The sequence below is a fragment of the Cottoperca gobio genome, chromosome 1 (genome assembly GCF_900634415.1).
Source record: "Cottoperca gobio chromosome 1, fCotGob3.1, whole genome shotgun sequence".
Taxonomy (NCBI): Eukaryota; Metazoa; Chordata; class Actinopteri; order Perciformes; family Bovichtidae; genus Cottoperca; species Cottoperca gobio.
Window position 1 is genome coordinate 9,077,537 of NC_041355.1, and position 19,633 is coordinate 9,097,169.

The window sequence follows — 19,633 nt, forward strand, 5'->3', positions numbered from 1 at the left end:
TAAATCCTATAATAAACCATATGAGAACAGAAAAATAAAATAAAAACAAAGTTCAACATTCCTCTCTGTCCTTATTACAATCGATATATATAACAATACATTACCTGAAGCTGTTAATGACAGTTCGATTGAAGCTGGCTCCATATTGTTTTGAATAGACCATGTCGAGCTGTGAATACATTTTGTTGAAAAACATTATACATTTTCAAAATACATGAGGCAAGAAAGTCTCCTTTTAGGCTTTGTGTTTTTTCATTGATGTTAATGACTAGCAATGGTTTCTCTTTACAAATACGTGTAGGTCACGTGAAAACTCACTAATATTCTAATATGCCCATTGCTTACCTCCATCTCAAACTTAAATGTTAAAAATATAATGCCATGTGTTACACATATGTACACTTATTTGAAATATATCTGTCAATGTTTTAATGAAAGCTATTGTATCACTGTATTTGTATCAACGTTGTAAATGCTATTACCTGCTGAAATGTCTTGTCACTTCAAAAATGTTAGTTTTTTGTAACTTGAGAAACCCGTTAAAAACTTTTTTTCACAAATCAACGTAATTTAAAGTTCTTTCATCTAAACTTTTTATTCAGTATTTGAATCTGATCATGGAAGATACAAAAAATACATAATCAAAAGAATACATATCAACTCACCACGGTGGTCACTTTGTTTTTTAATTGATTGAACTCTGGTGAAGATTTGTTTGAAAGTTGTGCTGTAAAGTTTTCCTGCAACTTAAATGCCAAAATAATTTGTGGCTCTGGTGCAGTGGTAGGTGTTGCGGTTATAGTTGGAGCACCAGTAGTCATACTGACAGGTTGTGAGGTTGGGTTGACTGGTGAGGTCATGTTGATGGGTGGAGATGTCATGTTAACCGATGGTGAAGTCATGTTTACTGGTGGAGATGTCATGTTGACTGGTGCTGAAGTCATATTGACTGGTGGTGAGGTCATGTTGACTGGTGGTGTTGAAGGTGCATCTGTGGCTGGGGCTTGAGTTGGTGCCAAAACAACTGAAAATTATAATTGTCAAATAGGTTATTGTGTGTTTTCAAAATATATTCTTGTCAACACCTATTCAGTAATGTGCTTGCAGTAATCATTTATAAAATACGACATTTAGAAATGAAATGTTGTCTTACTGGCAGCAGAAATAGAAGATTTGTTGACAGTGAGAGTAAAATTAGAGTTGGAAGTAGCCGTGTCCAAAGTGTTCACCACAGAACTGGCATTTGGTAGTGTAGTCACATCATTGAATATCAATTTAGCATCAACCACAACGGATCCTTGACTGTAAAAGAAATATATGTTTTTAAAAGTTATTTTTATTGCAGTAATGTTATTTGACAATTGAGACCATAGTTGTTTGACTAAAGCTCCATAACAAGGATTACTGATATATTTAATTAAGTAAAAATAAAAATATGTTCTTAACATTCTGGACACTGTTTTCTAAATCCTATAATAAACCATATGAGAACAGAAAAATAAAATAAAAACAAAGTTCAACATTCCTCTCTGTCCTTATTACAATCGATATATATAACAATACATTACCTGAAGCTGTTAATGACAGTTCGATTGAAGCTGGCTCCATATTGTTTTGAATAGACCATGTCGAGCTGTGAATACATTTTGTTGAAAAACATTATACATTTTCAAAATACATGAGGCAAGAAAGTCTCCTTTTAGGCTTTGTGTTTTTTCATTGATGTTAATGACTAGCAATGGTTTCTCTTTACAAATACGTGTAGGTCACGTGAAAACTCACTAATATTCTAATATGCCCATTGCTTACCTCCATCTCAAACTTAAATGTTAAAAATATAATGCCATGTGTTACACATATGTACACTTATTTGAAATATATCTGTCAATGTTTTAATGAAAGCTATTTTATCACTGTATTTGTATCAACGTTGTAAATGCTATTACCTGCTGAAATGTCTTGTCACTTCAAAAATGTTAGTTTTTTGTAACTTGAGAAACCCGTTAAAAACTTTTTTTCACAAAGCAACGTAATTTAAAGTTCTGTCATCTAAACATTTTATTCAGTATTTGAATCTGATCATGGAAGATACAAAAAATACATAATCAAAAGAATACATATCAACTCACCACGGTGGTCACTTTGTTTTTTAATTGATTGAACTCTGGTGAAGATTTGTTTGAAAGTTGTGCTGTAAAGTTTTCCTGCAACTTAAATGCCAAAATAATTTGTGGCTCTGGTGCGGTGGTAGGTGTTGCGGTTATAGTTGGAGCACCAGTAGTCATACTGACAGGTTGTGAGGTTGGGTTGACTGGTGAGGTCATGTTGATCGGTGGAGATGTCATGTTGACCGGTGGTGAAGTCATGTTTACTGGTAGAGATGTCATGTTGACCGGTGGTGAAGTTATATTGACTGGTGGTGAGGTCATGTTGACCGATGGTGAAGTCATGTTGACTGGTGGGGAAGTCATATTGACTGGTGGTGAGGTTGGGCTGACCGGTGAGGTCATGTTGACTGGTGGTGTTGAAGGTGCATCTGTTGCTGGGGCTTGAGTTGGTGCCAAAACAACTGAAAATTATAATTGTCAATAGGTTATTGTGTGTTTTCAAAATATATTCTTGTCATCACCTATTCAGTAATGTGCTTGCAGTAATCATTTACAAAATACGACATTTAGAAATGAAATGTTGTCTTACTGGCAGCAGAAATAGAAGATTTGTTGACAGTGAGAGTAAAATTAGAGTTGGAAGTAGCCGTGTCCAAAGTGTTCACCACAGAACTGGCATTTGGTAGTGTAGTCACATCATTGAATATCAATTTAGCATCAACCACAACGGATCCTTGACTGTAAAAGAAATATATGTTTTTAAAAGTTATTTTTACTGCAGTAATGTTATTTGACAATTGAGACCATAGTTGTATGACTAAAGCTCCATAACAAGGATTACTGATATATTTAATTAAGTAAAAATAAAAATAAAAATATGTTCTTAACATTCTGGACACTGTTTTCTAAATCCTATAATAAACCATATGAGAACAGAAAAATAAAAACAAAGTTCAACATTCCTCTCTGTCTCTATTACAATCGATATATATAACAATACATTACCTGAAGCTGTTAATGACAGTTCGATTGAAGCTGGCTCCATATTGTTTTGAATAGACCATGTCGAGCTGTGAATACATTTTGTTGAAAAACATTATACATTTTCAAAATACATGAGGCAAGAAAGTCTCCTTTTAGGCTTTGTGTTTTTTCATTGATGTTAATGACTAGCAATGGTTTCTCTTTACAAATACGTGTAGGTCACGTGAAAACTCACTAATATTCTAATATGCCCATTGCTTACCTCCATCTCAAACTTAAATGTTAAAAATATAATGCCATGTGTTACACATATGTACACTTATTTGAAATATATCTGTCAATGTTTTAATGAAAGCTATTTTATCACTGTATTTGTATCAACGTTGTAAATGCTATTACCTGCTGAAATGTCTTGTCACTTCAAAAATGTTAGTTTTTTGTAACTTGAGAAACCCGTTAAAAACTTTTTTTCACAAAGCAACGTAATTTAAAGTTCTGTCATCTAAATTTTTTATTTAGTATTTGAGTCCGATCATGGAAGATACAAAACATACATAATCAAAAGAATACATATCAACTCACCTCGGTGGTCACTTTGTTTTTTAATTGATTGAACTCTGGTGAAGATTTGTTTGAAAGTTGTGCTGTAAAGTTTTCCTGCAACTTAAATGCCAAAATAATTTGTGGCTCTGGTGCGGTGGTAGGTGTTGCGGTTATAGTTGAAGCACCAGAAGTCATACTGACAGGTTGTGAGGTTGGGTTGACTGGTGAGGTCATGTTGATCGGTGGAGATGTCATGTTGACCGGTGGTGAAGTCATGTTTACTGGTGGAGATGTCATGTTGACTGGTGGTGAAGTCATGTTGACTGGTGCTGAAGTCATATTGACTGGTGGTGAAGTCATATTGACTGGGGGTGAGGTCATATTGACCGGTGGTGAAGTCATATTGACTGGTGGTGAGGTCATGTTGACTGGTGGTGAGGTCATGTTAACCGATGGTGAAGTCATGTTGACTGGTGGGGAAGTCATATTGACTGGTGGTGAGGTCATGTTGACTGTTGGTGAGGTCATGTTGACCGATGGTGAAGTCATGTTGACCGGTGGTGAAGTCATATTGACCGGTGGTGAAGTCATATTGACTGGTGGTGAGGTCATATTGACTGGTGGTGAAGTCATATTGACTGGTGGTGAAGTCATATTGACTGGTGGTGAGGTCATATTGACTGGTGGTGAAGTCATATTGACCGGTGGTGAGGTCATGTTGACTGTTGGTGAGGTCAGATTGACTGGTGGTGAAGTCATATTGACCGGTGGTGAGGTCATGTTGACTGTTGGTGAGGTCATGTTGACCGATGGTGAAGTCATGTTGACCGGTGGTGAAGTCATATTGACCGGTGGTGAGGTCATGTTGACTGTTGGTGAGGTCATGTTGACCGATGGTGAAGTCATGTTGACCGGTGGTGAAGTCATATTGACCGGTGGTGAGGTCATGTTGACTGGTGGTGAGGTCATGTTAACCGATGGTGAAGTCATGTTTACTGGTGGGGAAGTCATATTGACTGGTGGTGAGGTCATGTTGACCGATGGTGAAGTCATGTTCACTGGTGGTGTTGAAGGTGCATCTGTGGCTGGGGCTTGAGTTGGTGCCAAAACAGCTGAAAATTATAAATGTCAAATCGGTTATGGTGTGTTTTCAAAATATATTCTTGTCATCACCTATTCAGTAATGTGCTTGCAGTAATCATTTACAAAATACGACATTTAGAAATGAAATGTTGTCTTACTGGCAGCAGAAATAGAAGATTTGTTGACAGTGAGAGTAAAATTAGAGTTGGAAGTAGCCGTGTCCAAAGTGTTCACCACAGAACTGGCATTTGGTAGTGTAGTCACATCATTGAATATAAATTTAACCACAACGGATCCTTGACTGTAAAAGAAATATATGTTTTTAAAAGTTATTTTTATTGCAGTAATGTTATTTGACAATTGAGACCATAGTTGTATGACTAAAGCTCCATAACAAGGATTACTGATATATTTAATTAAGTAAAAATAAAAATATGTTCTTAACATTCTGTACACTGTTTTCTAAATCCTATAATAAACCATATGAGAACAAAAAAATAAAAAAGTTCAACATTCCTCTCTGTTTCTATTAAAATCGATATATATAACAATACATTACCTGAAGATGTTAATGACAGTTCGATTGAAGCTGGCTCCATATTGTTTTGAATAGACCATGTCGAGCTGTGAATACATTTTGTTGAAAAACATTATACATTTTCAAAATACATGAGGCAAGAAAGTCTCCTTTTAGGCTTTGTGTTTTTTCATTGATGTTAATGACCAGCAATGGTTTCTCTTTACAAATACGTGTAGGTCACGTGAAAACTCACTAATATTCTAATATGCCCATTGCTTACCTCCATCTCAAACTTAAATGTTAAAAATATAATGCCATGCGTTACACATACAGTATGTGCACTTTTTTGAAATATATCTGTCAATGTTTTAATGAAAGCTATTTTATCACTGTATTTGTATCAACGTTGTAAATGCTATTACCTGCTGAAATGTCTTGTCACTTCAAAAATGTTAGTTTTTTGTAACTTGAGAAACCCGTTAAAACCTTTTTCACAAAGCAATGTAATTTAAAGTTCTTTCATCTAAACCTTTTATTCAGTATTTGAATCCGATCATGGAAGTTACAAAAAATAAATAATCAAAAGAATACATATCAACTCACCTCGGTGGTCACTTTGTTTTTTAATTGATTGAACTCTGGTGAAGATTTGTTTGAAAGTTGTGCTGTAAAGTTTTCCTGCAACTTAAATGCCAAAATAATTTGTGGCTCTGGTGCGGTGGTAGGTGTTGCGGTTATAGTTGGAGCACCAGTAGTTGTGAACATCGATGGTGCTGATGTTCCATTACCTAGAAATTAATAAAATATTCATAAGTAATACATATGACACTTGAGCAAGATACAAATTGCAGTCAGTGCAAAAAGGGCAAAGACATGGACAGGATCCGTTTCAGCATTGAAGGGACACCAATCCCAACTGTGTCTAAAACGCCAGCAAAAAGTCTTGGCAAGGTGTTCAATAGCAGCCTGATTAGAGCATCAGTCCAGGCAACTTGGCAGGAGCTTGAGAGCTGGTTGACAGTGGTGGTGACTCAGGGCTTCGGGGAAGTTCAAGGCTTGGATCTATCAGCATGTAATCCTGCCAAGAATATTTGCTGCTTGCTTATGAATTCCATATCTCTATCATGGAGAGCTTGGAGAGGACAATCAGCAGCTTCCACAGAAGCTGGTTGGGAATGCCCAGAAGCCTTGGCAGCACCGCTTTGCACAGAAATAACATCAATATTACACTACAGAGTCCTAATGAGAGCAGTGACTCTGGGATTAGCTTCTCTGGGAACCTTCCCAACTCCCCTGTATGACAAGAACAAGGTGAAAGAGAGGTGCAGGCTAGTCCAGGATGAAGTGAGGGCATCAGCAGAGGACGAGAGGTTGATTTTTTTACCTGTCTCAAAGGTGTTTTTGCAATAACAAAAAAAAGCAACACCCATATTTTTCTGTTTCGTTAAAGAGATGTCTATCAGTGAGATAATAGTTTCTTGATTTTGAATCTGCAAAGATGGTTAATTTGAGATGAATGTATGTCATGAAATGTCATGAAGAACAGCTGTATTGTGTAATACTGGTTGAAGTAATATAACCGAGCAGTGGTAAATTTAGATAATAAATTTAGATTACATGTGTATATATACGCATTTACACATATAATAGGCGGAATGAGAATGACACAGGATGACTAGAAATGACATTGTCATAACAGAAAGGGTAAAACAAAAGCAGGTTTATTCATATAACGGGTGGTGAGGTTGCATTGAGTAGTGGATAATGAATGTGTAATGGTGATGAGGTCATGTTGACTGGTGATGAAGTTTGATTGACTGGTTTCATTGAGGTTGCATTAACTATCGGCAATTTAATATCAATATAACAAAGTATGACAGGTATACAAGTCTCATAGGGTATTTCTGTTTGTCTAGAGGTTATTAGAATAGACTATCAAATAAGCTCAGCAATTATTGTCATTAATTTAGGTTGATTCAGATCAACCTTAATTAAAGTGTTCCTCAACCTCGACATGCTGGTTACTTAAAAGTCAAATAACATATTTAATAATGAAAGTATTTGGTTCCTGCTACACTTGATGACAGGCCCATTAAGATAACTGCCTGCGGCACCACGTCAATACATTGCTTTTAGTGTATTCTACAGCACATATTGTTTGCACATTTGTTGCTGTTATCTTAAAATTAGTTATACAGTAGTATCAAAGTGTTACCTGTTATTGCATTAGATGATGCTGACTTTGTTCCCATTAATCCTGTTGAGACAAAGATCAAAGTTAAATTCAATCCAATTCAAAGTATTACAAACACAAACACACACACACACACATACACACACACACACACACACACACACACACACACACACACACACACACACACACACACACACACTCACACACACATGCACTCCAACAAATACCTGCACATAAGAGAAGGAATATAAGAGGATCCATCCTCCCCTCTTTTGATTCCTGTGAAATATCAAGAACTCATTATAAATACATTTTAGTATGCAGAACATATATGTACACTGATGTCATTCTACTGCCAGTCCAAACATTTCTGCAAAAATCTTATACTTTTTCTTAGAAATTGTTTGAGAGAGGTGTTGATTCAACAATGACCAGTTGGAGGTCATAGTTTGAGGTATTTGTAATATTTTGTTGCCCCCATTTATTTAAATGAGGATGCAAAATATTAGAATGTTTATTGGTGCTTTACAAAATATTTGTTCACTATTTACTGAATTTCTATATTTGAAGTCATTTGTATCAGAATACATTTCTACAATTTATATATTTTTTCCAATTAGAATCCATTTGTGTATTTTCATGTCATACATATTGATATATATATTTGTCATACAAAAACAATTGTCTTTACAAGGGTTGAATGAATTGAAATTCTTACATTCAGTACAGTTCAGTACAGCTCAGTACATTCATTATATCCAGCTGACAGAACACTAAAGTGTTCATAGAGCAGCCCCACCCTGACAAGCCAAGCATTGTCGTCCATTAGTGCTACTGTATGTTTAACTGTTACAGCCTTCAGAATAATATGCGTTATTTGTTGTTGTTATTAAACAAGATGTGGTATGGAAATCAGAGGTGTGTCTGAGCAAATATCTGAATAGTAAAAGTCAATAAAAATGTACAACTTAAAAAGTTTCGTCTAAAGATCAGCAATGACTAAATATTTTGTAAACAAGCATAGATTTCTTTTTAGTTAAGAGGGTATGAATATGAATATTTAATTTCATCATTATCTGCCCAAAATCTTCCTGTTTATGCTTACTTTGTAAAAATAAAAAGTAATAAGTTTAATTAAATCTTAAATAAACAGGTAAAAATTAAACACCAAAGTTTGTACTACCTTATCATTTGCAAGTGCCTTCATCATTTCAAGTGTCAATTGTACAATTAAATGTTATTTTTGTTATTCTATTTTAAAAGAAGGGTTGATATTTAAAATGTTCAGTTGTATACAGACATGTTAATATAAAAATAATCTTTCTTACCGTGGTAGAGTCCCAAGTCCAACTGAGCAGCAATATTGTTATATTCAATGTTCAATAAATGGTACAAGCTGACACAAAGAAGGCACAAGTGAAGCAAGTGAAGACTTGTTAGTGACTGAGGGCTTTCTGAGGAAGACCAGACATTCTTTCTTTTTCAAATTGATATAACCTGTAAGACTTGTTCTGCTTTGTTATTTAAAATATGTAGGACTCAATACACAATGTATACGTTAGATGGGAAGGAGGGTTTCTGGATGTAAAGTTTAGAGCTACAAAGTTGAGTTGTCTGTAATAAAAACAAAAATTATTGTATAAAAACACTAACCTTTTATAAACCTTCACCACTAATCTGTATTTAAACCATACATTAACAGCACAGCCAACCGTCTCATCCAAAAGCAGACCAAGCAATGCCTCTCAGCTGCTGTTCATATGTTCTTCCCTTATTTTCTCTACTTAAATTCAAAAGTCAGCATCGTCCTTGTTTAGACTGTCGACTTAGTAAAATGATAAATGACATACCTCTTTCAATTAAGCCAATCCTTAATCAGCTCTTTATTAACATATTTATTTGCAGCTGTAGCAGATTGTCTGCTGCTTTTTTTTCTGCAACAGGAGCAGGCTCATAATCAGGGGTACATTTATTGTCATTTATTATACTGTGCTTTTATGTATGTACTGCAGTAGTTCCAAGTTATTTGCAAAACTCTATGTTGTGGTTTCACAGACAGAGTTTAGTTTAAACCAGAACAAGCTAAATCTAGGACTATTTTAAGATGAGTCTGTGCAGGTTGCTTAGAGTTAGAACATCTTAAACATGCATTTTAGTCTGGGACTAGGTTTAAGCTCTGTCTGTGAAACTGCCCCTCTGTCATTAGTATATTCGCACAGGGCTACTATCCATTTGACACAGATATACTCATCTTGTCACAAAATATCTAAACACATCTAATTTTAGGCACAGGTTGCTTTAGAAACAAGTATAAATAGGTGATATATAGTAAATGGATACTAATTAGTGGAGATAAGTTAAGATGATTTTGCCATATGGACTGAGGGATAACTGTATCCAGCTTCAGGCTGTGCATGAGCCACAGCCTAAAACTCTGCATATTGTAATGAAGAGATTTGGAGATATGGCTCGGGACTGAAACTAAAAGTTGCTTTGACGGGAAGACATTTAACATGTTCAACTGGCAGAACAAAAGCAGCTGCATGAAGGTTTTGCTTGAGGTGTGCCTCCCCTCCCCAGAGGCTTTGTTCCTGGTAGAGGAGATAAAGTAAAAGGGAGTTTCTTGGAAAACATTGCTTGATAGGTCTGATTCACCTCTGCACAGTTCAGTATACTAAATGTCTTCCTATCTTTTAAATACATTTTTCCCTGTCACCCGCCATCACCAGAACTGGAAGATTGCTCACAGCTCTATGTATCCCTTACACATCTTAAGCTCTCCCTGATAAGCGGAGCAATAATAAGGCAATAAATAAGTGAAAATCAAATCAAATCAAATCAAATGTATTTATATAGCCCAATATCACAAATTATACATTTGTCTCAGTGTGCTTTACAGACTGTACAGGTTACGACACCCTCTGTCCTTAGACCCTCGCATCGCACAAGGAAAAACTTCCTAAAAGAAACCCCATAATTAAAGGGAAACATGGAAGGAAACCTCAGGGAGAGCAACTGAGGAGGGATCCCTCCCCCAGGACGGACGTGCAATAGATGTCGTGTGTACAGGATAAAGAACATAGTACAAATACAACATTTGACAGAGAATGATGTTGAAAAAGAGAAAGTTTGGATGAATCCAGGAAAATGTCAAAAAGGCTTCCCGGTGTCCATGCAGGACCAGGGCAGCAGGCGCAGCCACGATTCCTGATCCTGACGTAAACTTTATCAGTGGCAACCTGCCACATGAGAGACAGAAACTCCGGGGATGATACCCCGGATGATGAGTTAGTAACATACATTTACATAAATGCATACAGATAGAGAGGGAAAAGAAGAGAGGGAGGGGAGGAGAGAGGAAGAGAAGGAAGAGAGCAGGGAGGTGTCCCCCGGCAGTCTAAGCCTATAGCAGCATAACTAGGGGCTGATCCAGGGCAAACCTGAGCCAGCCCTAACTATAAGCTTTATCAAAAAGGAAAGTCTTTAGCCTACTCTTAAATGTGGAGAGTGTGTCTGCCTCCCGAACACAAACTGGAAGCTGGTTCCACTGGAGAGGAGCTTGATAGCTGAAGGCTCTGGCTCCCATTGTACTCTAGTAACCCTGCAGTCTGGGAGCGCAATGCTCTAGTTGGTTTATAAGGTACTATGAGATCTTTAAGATATGCTGGAGCCTGACCATTAATTGCTTTGTAAGTCAGGAGAAGGATTTTGAATTCTATTCTGTATTTTACCGGGAGTCAGTGCAGAGCAGCTAATACAGGAGTAATATGATCCCGTTTCCTTGTTCTTGTCAATACACGTGCCGCTGTATTTTGAATCAACTGAAGAGTCTTAAGCGACTTTTTGGGACAATCTGATAACAATGAGTTGCAGTAGATAAATAAATAATTATAATAGAAAAAATAAGGGGAGGGGAATATAAAAGGAAACATACGAATATAGAAGTTTAGTCTGGTGACCTACAGTAAGTTGAAATCTGTTATAAAGGGTTTCTTTTTCCCAAATAATTTCTCAGAGTTAGATATCAGTTCATACCTTAAGCCATTTAGACGGATGGGGCTCAATTAGCAGAGGACTGCTTCATGCTAATAAAGATGTGGAGGCTATAATGTCAAAATGGTTAGAGGTAAGTATAATACAGTCTTGAAGACCACCAAATATCATGACACATTTTGATCATATGTATTTAAGATATAGTACAAATGGTATAACTTTGAGCATGAACATGTGATTTACAGTGACTGGAGATGTAGTACATCTTTGACACCCGTTACACCTGACTTTAGAAAAATGAACCCTGTGCAAGACTTTGAACTGTATGAGTCCAAGTCAGGCACAGAGAGAGCTTGTATGCCCAGCTCCTGCTCCTGCACCGCCCTTCTTTTTTGGCCGTGGTACACTCATCAAGTGATAAGAGTTGACCGTAAATCTTTGAGATCAGTGAGCTCTGTTTAGGTTTCAGGTCAAGAAAGTCTTCCCAGTGTTGTTCAGGAGCCATAAAGGGGTAATTCGGAAAAAGAGGAAATTGCACAATGTCCGACCTGAAAGTAACATAACAGGTGGGCTGAATGGCATTCCCAATTCAGTAGAAAACTCTGCATGACTGCATAAGACAGTACCAGCTTTCTGTCTTCTCTTTGTCACAGGCACACTATGGACCAGGGAGGACATAATGTCTTAATGCTTAAATAATATGAATAGGCTGTCTTTGTTTCCTTATGCTACTGCAGAAAAGAACCTGTGTGTGCAAAATGTCACGTTAGCGCGAGGATTACGATCATAATTTTGGTGTGGTGTTCCAACTGTAATGGTGTTAACCTCTGACTGCCAATGGCAAACTAATCTCACTGAGTTTCTTTTTCTCTTTTCTTTTGAACAGCCTGTCCTTAACAAAATGATATTTCGTCAGTGTTATTGGAAGAACCAAACAAGAGGGATGCTGTTGTGCTGTATAGAAGCAGATTCAATCACTGAACTGACATTGTGTTTTGTTATTGACTCTAATAAAGTGCTGATACTTGAACGACATGTAGTTGTCAGATGGAAACGTAGCACAGATCTTTTGAATGGCACATGATGGCATTCTGTGGTTCTTACCAAGTATTCCCCAACAAAATCTCACCAGCTGGAGGTATGCCACATTGTGATACATTCTGTAAACTACAAGATAATACACTTCAACCTTATTTATCTATTTATTCCTGTAGTCTTCACTATTTTTTACGTGAGAGCCACATTGACAGGACAAAGTCAATAGGAGAGTCACTTTTACCGCAAAATATGAAAAGCTACATCCAGTCATAAAAAGCACGTATGCTTATTAATCTGTCATCCCACCCAGAACATACAATATGCAATGCAGCCAACCAATACATTCATTAAAAGCAGGATTAGTTTAATACTGGGATGATGTTGTCAAACTCTGCAAACAATATTTCAACTGAAGCCAAAAAGCAGTGTTTCACAATGTTTGAGTCTGAGAAGGTTTTTTGCCCGAGCCAAAATCCATGCGAAAAGATGCCTCAGTTAATCGTTCAGCTGTATTAGTTGTCCTGTGTATGAGCCTTTGTTGTCCAGAAAGAGAAGAAGAAAGCTGCTCTATTTTTTTTTACTAACTTCTCTTCCAGGTGCATAAGTTTCGTTGAATTTTGGATGCGTCGTTTGGAAATGTGGGTCCAAATGACTTCTCTTCTTAACAGTAATAATCAAACTAAACAATTAGGACATTAGCTGATGAAATGATGCATTGCTATTTTTGTTTCTATAACAACTTATTTACATTACTGGAATGATGTGTGTGCCAAAAACTATCAGAGAGCATGCTATTCAAAGTAGGTCCTAGTAAAATTACAATTTACTCATAATTCAGTAACTACTGTAAAAGAGAAATGCATTGTTGCAAATGTAATATATCTGTCTGAACTCGGCTTGAACTCATCAAGTCTATGGGAACACAGAAAAGGTTGGTCTGTTTCGGTATCAATCATGTGTCATATTGTTAACAAAGTTAAAAGGTGTTGCAATCAGGTGACATGTTTTTCAATCCCCCTCTTTTATGGCTTGATGATGATGACACAGACACGTGCACATAGTTTGGTAGCTTCCAAATGTACAGGAGTTTGAAGCCAACATTCTTGAAAAACAAGTTTATCAAACGAACGTCATGCCATTACACCTTACATCATTCCAGGTATGTGATCCACCCACAGGACTAATCAGGAATTTCCCTTTTTTCTTTTATAAGCTCAGTAATTATGCACATATAGTGCAGCCACACCCTGAAAAGCAATGTGTGTCTACATACACGTTGTACTTTTAAAAGTAGTTGTGTAACAGAACGATGGAAATTGTGAACTTGTTATTCGTGGAAACATGAATTTATCACCAATCTTAGTATCACTTGCTCAATCTTAGATGTACACTGCACTTTTATACTTTGATTTATGTACTGTACACATCACTATGTAAGTTGTTGTACTTCTATATCTTGATTCATGTAACATACACATTACTATGTATGATGTTTTATTCTTATACTTTTGATCAGAATTATATGCATGTCCATGATTGAAAAGAGTACTCACAGAGTGATTCGAACTGTGGCACACAGGGTGCAAGGAGCTAGCTTTGTTTAGACCATAACCAGTTAAGGTATGCGTAAGAAGAGATGCCCATTCCGCTATCATAGCAGGTGTTGTGTTGAACAGCAGTAACCCAGTGCATGAGAAGTATATGTATTATTACAGGTCATTTAGCAGATGCTCTTATCCAGAGCGACTTACAGTGAACTAACTACAGGGACAGTCCCCCTTGAGCAACTCAGGGTAAAGTACCTTGCTCAGGGATACAATGGTGGCAGCCCTGGTATTAAACTCACAACCTTCTCGTTTGGAAGGGGTACCAGACCACTAGGCCATCACCACCCTTATAGTAAAACTTTAGCACCCTGTGTCAGGCTCAGACACTGACCAGAGATCTACTGTTCAGTATTCACACATAATGTAGTCCAAGTTCAATATATATACATAATGTAGTGTAAGTTCCCAATAAATGTAAACAGATACCAAATCAGGACAACAAAGATGAAACTGTGCCCAGAGGCGTGGACACGCCTAACGCACCAACAAAGGCCGCCATTGCATGGTGGCCTACAACGACCAATAGGAGAAGGGATACTCATATTTTGCTAGTGTGTATATACTGTATGTGAATGCTCATTCTGGGCCTTTTTGTGAAACTGCGAGACAGCTAACTGCATTTCTGTGGTCTGTGGAACAGTGAATCCGATCGGCCCTCATGAGTATAATTTGATGTTTTGTTGCACTTTTGATTTTAATAAATAACTTGATATTATAACCCAAATATTCCTGGTTTATCTCTTTACAGATAAAATACGTAACAAAATCATAGGGGATTGTGAGCAATTACTTACAAATAGTCAATAGAAAATGTCACTTTAAAGCAGCATACTAAAGCATGTAGAAAAACATATATTGCATAGATTGTTATAGCCTATTGTTAGATTTCATTACCAAGTAATTCCAAGGAGACATTTCTAAAATCACATTTTAAAAATCACTGTAGTTTACAGCAGTGTCAATATTAGCTGATTTGTTCAAATTCCTCAAGGCGGACTTTGCAGCGATATTATTCTGTGCAATTTAAACCTCTCTGGCATACAACAAGCCAGACCTGATTGTTGATGTGCATACATTTCCATGTCTAAAGGGCAGATGCACCCAGCCAGTCCCTAATCCATTGTGTACAAAGAGGCTTGATATCAGGTAAAGAGATGTAAATAACAATGCAGTATCACTGTTTGTCTCAGCCTGGTGCCAAAGAGTTACTAGATCTGGGCTTCTGTCTTCTGTCCCTTTACTTTACCCTTGTAGCTATGTGAGAGTTTACAACCCTTTTGGGTCTGGCCTCAAAGGTTGGGTTAGCTCACATGATTGCCCAAGGATTTATGGGTAACTCATCAATCTTCATCAATGTTTTGTAAATTAAATGTTTTTATGTTTTAAGTCGATTTAACTTTGCTAATAATATGTTGGATTCCTGTAACTAGAGTCTATCAGCACTGCCTACTTGTTGAAAGGCACCTTTGACCAGACAGCAACAATAAGCAGCAGAGCCATTACAGTGATGACTGCTGAATGGAGAAACATGGAGGCTAAGCTCTTCACATACTTACTTTTCTTTAGTATATATCCGGGTAGGTTATAAATATCACTGACCATTTTGAGGGCATTACGAGCTATGGTGCATTGGGGAAATCAATATAAATATAATAAATAAAGTTTTATTTTCCCTGTAGTCCTCATGGAGCGTACTTCAAAACTAATTCTGTCCATTGAATTTTGGATAACAGTCATCTGGACAGTTTGTCCACCATCTGTCCTCTCAGCACCTCAGGGTCTGTGCTGCTGACAGGACAGCTGGCTCTGAATACAGTGACTCTGCAATGGAGGCTAGTGTCGGTATGAATTAAACGCATGGACACTTAGCACTTACACAAGCCACTAACGTCTTGTATCTGGTATCAATAGAAGAATGGACTGATTTTTGATTGTATATATTGAACTAACTTTTTTGACAACTTTAATTTGTGTTAGTTTTGAATGTTTTAGGGTTTTTGAGTCGAGTAATACCGCCTTAACAACAGAAGCAATTATAAGGTGTTTCATGTAGTGTAACTTTTACTGTTAATGTTACTGTAACATCTAATTTACTTTGAACAGATTAATAAACATTACTTAAGCCATATCTAAATGTTACAGTAGAATTGGAATAGATCGTGTGCATGTGACGTCACGCTTACGTCCCAACCCGTAAATCAGCCATGTTGGATGATATACACAACCAAGACGGCGTCCGTTCTCGTGTGAGTTGCTGCAACGCTTCGTAATTTTCTTTGTATTTAAACGTCTAAGATTGAAAGAAAATGCCAATCGTGTGCGCAGTGTATAATTGTGGTCATAACGCTACTCGTGACCCAGAGAAACGGTTCTTTAGATTTCCTACAATCATCAAAAACAACGATCCACAAAAGAGGGATGAATTGCTGTCCACCGAACGCCGTAAACTGGTTTAGCAACATAACTCGTGAGGATTTAACAGAAGAAAAAGCACAATTCACCCGTGTGTGTGGAGTCCACTTCATATCTGGTAAGAGCTCATGCTAAAGCTATGTTTTCAATGTTTACGTTAAACATTTGTGCTTATGATATACCCGAACACTGTAAGACCTTACTTCTCCATATCGCTGAGTGGTAAATAAGGCACTTTCTTTACATGTGATGGCAGCCATTTGCTTTTTTCTTCTGTGCATGTTTTTGTTTGGCTTATTCTTGAGCCTACTTCACTTACGAAAAGCAAAGCACCAATGTGAGAATATGCTTCGCTTACTCCAGCCATACAATCACAGTGTGCGAGGATAACATCGCCGCTCTTCTCACTCACAAACCACGGCTTGAGCGGTGTATCTCGAGCTCTTTGAGAGTGATTTACACGGGCATGGACGAGCACCCTGTTATCTTTCACTGGTTTGGTAAGAAGACTACCAACCAAGCCAGAAACAAAGACATTATAAGCATCTAAGCTCTTGTATGCCTTCATTTGTGCATTGGTTGCCCACGACGTTTGTAGCACAAGGTAGTTCACAATATCCGGATATTCAATCGGCGGTAATGAATCTAAATCCTCAATATAATCCGACGGCTTTAGCGTGTACGGGTCACGGCCGCAAATTTGGACTTTTTCCTCTGAATCTTGCCTTTGCAGAGGACTCCAGAGAGTCACAATACTTTGAAGAAGTCGGAGTTGTATTGCTGTTGTTGTTCGCTTTAGACGCCATTGTTGATTTGTATATCATCCAATATGGCGTCGCACGCATACGTCACACAGTTTTGTCACGTGTTTGCACACTATCTATAGAATGATCTGAACAACCGCTGCCTGATACAATGTTAAGAGATGTGGAGTTGCTGCTAAATTCACTGCCGAGTTGTGCAGTAGCACTGCTTGGAACTGAGGACTTATCTTTGAAGACAAGAGTAATTAGTCATTAGTCAATATCCCAGCAAAAATAGTCAAGTGTCAAAAACGTTGTGTTACGTGAACATGTTGACAATTTAGCAACGGAAGGTTGATGAATAGACCTGCTGACAAACTTTGTTAAACTAAAACTGTTAGTGAAATGTAATAAGAGTTAAAAGCAGTAATAGTGCGACAAGACTCCACGTTAGCAATTTAGTAACAGCAGTGATAAAAATATATTAATTTTGTATTTGATCAGAATTCATTTTCGCTGTCCGCACAGTATGGTTTTAAAAATGTTTTAATTGTTGCACCACAATGAAAACAATTATTCATTTAGCACACATCAACTGTACACAGATGTTTGACAAAATGTTTGACAAAAGCAATAAACATAAGAGAATAAGCTTATATGTTTAATTTTAGTCAAATAAAGACAAATAATGTCAAATTGTATCTAGCATATGATTAAAATGAATAATTAAATTAAATACACAATCTTTCAATGGTCTGCTACACACAGAGAAGGCATTAGCTAAGAGAAATAAAGGTTTACGTGGATGTGGAAGCAATCACTGTCACACACTCTAAATGTGTTGATAGTATCTTAGTAGCCGTAACTGCTTATTTTGTTGTATTTTCATGACAGGTGAAGCGAGTTGATAATATATTTACTGTGTTTTTGGTCTGCTTTACAGCTTTTAACATCAGTTATAGGAATGTTTCTTTTTGCTCTATTTGACCTCTGAGACCACTGTCGTACACAAAGTATCTTGTTGTGTAGAGGAAGAGTTGGAGAGATCTGATGAATATGAAGAGCCAAGGTTCCCTCACTGGATGAAGGTGGTTTCAGTAGGTGTAGCATCAGTGGAAGCAGCTGTTGTACTGGGAGCAGGTTTAGCAGCAGGAGCAACTGCAGTAGCTGAAACAGCTGTTGCATTGGTAGCAGCAACTGGAGCATCAGGGACATTAGTAACAGCAGCAGTTGGAATAGCTGTTGGATTTGGATACGCAGTAGAGGCAGCTGTAGCATGTGGAGCAGTAGTTCCAGCAAGAGGCGTAGTAGGACGAGTTTTTAGTTCAGTTGTTGGCATACTAACACCTGTAATAACACAACACAGTAATTACATACAATAACACTAGTAGCAATGGATTGCAGCTCAATGTATTGCACAAAACAACTGTTACTTGTTGCAACAATGCTTAAAACATATAAATACAACTGTGTATATTCTCAAGAATTTAAGATATAAAAAACAAAATGCTTCACACAAAAACTGAACAAGACTAAGATCATGCAGCCATGCTAGGGGCTCTGTGAGGCTGTATTTATGCACAGTGGTACTTTGAGCTAAATGTTAACAAAAACACGATTTGGATGAATGTTTAGCAAATGATTTCCTAGTTTTTCTGTTATTTTAAGAAACCTTTGATACAAGTCTTTGTCTGTATTGTTTTATTTTAACAATCATACATACTATGCTTCTTTTCTTTTGATAATCACAGTGTTTTCTTCTCTCTAACGCTTGGCCAGTGTTCTTTAGCTCTTTGGTTGTTTTTTCTGCTTACTAATGAGGGATGAGGATGTTGAGCAGAGAGGGAAGGCTCTGTGAATATAGCAGCGTGTGTTCACTGTCTTTGTCCTGTGAGATTAAAAAAACTAAGATGTTTTACACCCCTGTGACCGCACAGAGAGGAGGGATGAGGTTCAGACAACAGTTTTATTTACGATTGACGTTCAGCCTTTTCAGGCACTCCACAGTCAAATCAAATCAAGACACCCTCTGTCCTTAGACCCTCGCATCGCACAAGGAAAAACTTCCTAAAAGAAACCCCATAATTAAAGGGGGAAAATGGAAGAAACCTCAGGGAGAGCAACTGAGGAGGGATCCCTCTCCCAGGATGGACAGACGTGCAATAGATGTCGTGTGTACAGGATAAACAACATGGTACAGATACAACATTTGACAGAAAATTATGTTAAAGAAAATTAAAGAGAAAGTATGGAAGTAGCAGTGTCCTCTCTGGCTAGGTACGGGCCAACTCTGCTTAGCTTCCGAGATCTCCAGCGCTCGGGCGTGTTCAGTGTGGTATTGCCGTCAGCTCCACGTTGACGCAAGAAGAACAGAACCAGGCCATCACCATGCTTTTATAATGTGA